Below are 3,570 nucleotides of genomic sequence, written 5' to 3' on the forward strand. Positions count from 1 at the left end.
CAAAATATGCCCCCTTTGTTACCAGCTCCAACAGTTAAAAGCCCCACTAATGCACCTAGACAACAACCATTCAGACGCTTAACTCCAGCGGAAATTCAACAAAAGAAGGAGAAGGGTCTTTGTTTTAATTGTGATGAACACTTCACTTTAAATCATCGTTGTCCTAACAAACATTTTATGATTTTGCAAGTAGAGGAAGATAAAGAGGGAAATCCTTTAACTGACTTTGTTCTAGATGGACAACCTGCTGTGGATGAACAACCAATGATTCACCATTTATCCTTACATGCCTTTAAAGGAGGCGATGGATGTGGTACAATCCGTTTTCAGGGATTTGTGAAAGGTGTTCCAGTACAAGTTCTTATAGATGGAGGTAGTGATGATACATTTATTCAACCTAGAATTGCTAAGTTTCTTGAATTGCCAATCGAGCCAGCTGAGATGCAAATCATGGTGGGTGATGGTGTTTGTCTTCATGTAGAGGGTTTAGTCAACAAAGTGATTCTCAATGCTCAGTGCCATACATTGACATTTTCAGCTTTCTTGTTACCAGCAGCAGGTGCAGACCTAATATTGGGGACAACTTGGTTAGGAACTCTTGATGACCATATTCATAATTATCGCACCAAGACCCTCAAATTTTACCATGAAGGTGAATTGATTACATTGCAAGGGGATCCACAGCAGCTACCTTCTGAGGTTCAGTTTCACCAATTCAAAAGAATGTCTCATACGGGATCGATTGTAGAATTTTATACCTTGCAAAATATTGATATGATGGTGCAAAATGAGGAATTCCACCAATTGCCAGAGAACTTACCTCCAGAACTAGTAGTGCTTCTCAAATTTTATTGGCAAAATTTTCAAACATCGGTGGGCTTACCTCCTAATTGAAGCCATGACCATAGTATTCCCTTGTTGGAAGGGGCAAACCCGGTAAAAGTGAGGCCTTATAGATATCCACATAGCCAAAAGGAGCAGATTGAAACAATGGTTAAAGATATGCTACAAGAAGGAATCATTCGGCCAAGTAAGAGCCCCTTTTCTTCTCTCCTGTACTCCTAGTTAGAAAGAAAGATGGTTCGTGGCGTTTTTGTACTGATTATAAAGCACTAAATTCTATTACTATTAAGGACTCTTTTCCCATTCCTACTGTTGATGAATTAATTGATGAATTGCATGGTGCATCTTATTTTTCAAAGTTGGATCTTCGGGCTGGTTATCATCAAATCTTGCTCAACCCGGCTGACACTTATAAAACTGCTTTTAGAACTCATCATGGCCATTATGAGTGGTTAGTCATGCCCTTTGGCTTAACCAATTCCCCTGCGACCTTCCAAAGCTTGATGAACACTGTTTTCCAGGATGTGTTGAGGAAATTTGTCTTGGTTTTCTTTGATGATATATTGGTTTACAGTCCTACTTGGTCTGCACATTTATCTCATTTGGAGACTGTATTGCAAATTCTTCTTAAGGAAAAATTATTTGCTAAGTATTCCAAATGTTCCTTTGGTGAAAGGCAAGTTGATTACTTAGGTCACACAATTAATGCAGTTGGTGTTGCTATGGATAGTTCCAAGGTAGAAGTCGTTCTTTCTTGGCCAATTCCGATGAACTTGAAACAATTGAGGGGTTTTCTTGGGCTTACTGGATATTACCGCCGGTTTATCAAGTCGTATGCTACAATTGTAGCTCCACTTACCGAATTAACAAAGAAGGACAAATTTCTTTGGTCACAGGTTGCTGAGTCTGCATTTAAACAGTTGCAACATGCTCTTACCACTGCTCCTGTACTAGCCTTGCCAGATTTTCAAAAGCCCTTTTGTTTGGAAACGGATGCATCAGGCACTGCTATTGGTGCTGTTTTAACTCAAGATGGTCATCCCATTACCTATTTTTCAAAAAAATTGTCCTCTCGAATGCAGAAACAATCTGCATATATTAGGGAGTTGCATGCAATTACAGAGGCATTATCTAAGTTTCGACATTACCTACTGGGCCACCGTTTCACTATCAAAACTGATCAACGTAGTCTAAAAGAGTTAATGGAGCAAACACTCCAAACCCCGGAGCAGCAAGCATGGCTTCCAAAATTTTTGGGGTATGACTTCACAATTCAGAATAAACCAGGGTGTGAAAATGTCGCTGCTGATTCTCTTTCTCGGTCATTCAACATGGCATGGTCAGAACCGGTTCATACTTGGCTAAATGATCTCCGCAAAGCACTTTATGAGGATGCAACGACCACCGAGTTGATGCAGAAATATGCGACACAGCCACACAAACAAGATCCAATTGTTGTAAGAAATGGACTGCTGTTTTGGAGAGAACGATTATATATTCTTACTCCTTTGGCTCCTCGAATTTTACATGAGTTTCATAACTCACCAACAGGTGGTCACTCTGGAATTGCTAAGACAACAAGTCGCATCACTTCTCACTTTTATTGGCTCCACATGCATAAAGATATTAAGGACTTTGTGCGACATTGCGTGATTTGTCAACAAGCAAAGAGCGAAAATACTCTTCCGGGTGGGCTATTGCAACCCCTGCCGATACCACAACAGGTTTGGGAGGATATTTCAATGGATTTTATTACAGCCCTTCCACCTTCCAATGGCTTTACTGTGATATTAGTTGTAGTTGATCGTTTGACAAAATATGCTCATTTTATGACGTTAAAGGCTGATTTCTCTAGTAAAAGTGTGGCTGATTGCTTTGTTGCTAATATTGTTAAATTACATGGTATGCCTAAGTCCATTGTTTCAGATCGAGACAAAGTATTCATTAGTGCCTTTTGGCAACAGCTATTCAAGTTGTAAGGTACTGTTCTGGCCATGAGTTCAACTTATCATCCTGCCACAGATGGCCAAAGTGAAGTGGTGAATAGATGTGTGGAAATGTATCTTTGGCTGTTTCTCTTTTGATCATCCTAAAACCTGGAGCAAACACTTGCCATGGGCTGAATTTTGGTATAACACCAATCATCATAGGAGCATTGGCATGTCACCTTTTAAGGCATTGTATGGTCGTGAACCACCGTGAGTTGCTCGGTATGAACGCTCACCTATTGATCCTCCACAGTTGCAGCAATTATTGTCTGAAAGAGACTCACTTTTGGATAGACTTAAGACTTCGTTGCAGAAATCACAGGCTTACATGAAGTCTCAGGCAGATAAAAGACGTCGAAATGTTAATTTCGAGCCCAGGGAGGAAGTGTTGGTTAAGTTGCAACCATATCGATAACACTCAACTGGATTGAGGAAGAACCAGAAATTAGGCCTCCGATATTTTGGTCTCTTTACAGTGCTTGAAAAGGTGGGACACGTTGCCTATAAGCTGGAATTACTTGAGCATTCGCGGATTCATCCTGTTTTTCATGTTTTGGTCCTCAAGAAGTTTCATGATGATTTAAACTGTCGATATCTGCCATTTCCTCAAGAAACTTTTGAAGCTGGTCCAATTTTGCATCCTCTAGAGGTATTGGCAAAACACACTATAATAAAGGGTTAGGAATCTATTCCTCAACTCTTGATCCAATGGCAAAATACCCATAGTTCAGAAGCTAAT

The sequence above is a fragment of the Arachis ipaensis genome, chromosome B02 (genome assembly GCF_000816755.2).
Source record: "Arachis ipaensis cultivar K30076 chromosome B02, Araip1.1, whole genome shotgun sequence".
Classification (NCBI taxonomy): Eukaryota; Viridiplantae; Streptophyta; class Magnoliopsida; order Fabales; family Fabaceae; genus Arachis; species Arachis ipaensis.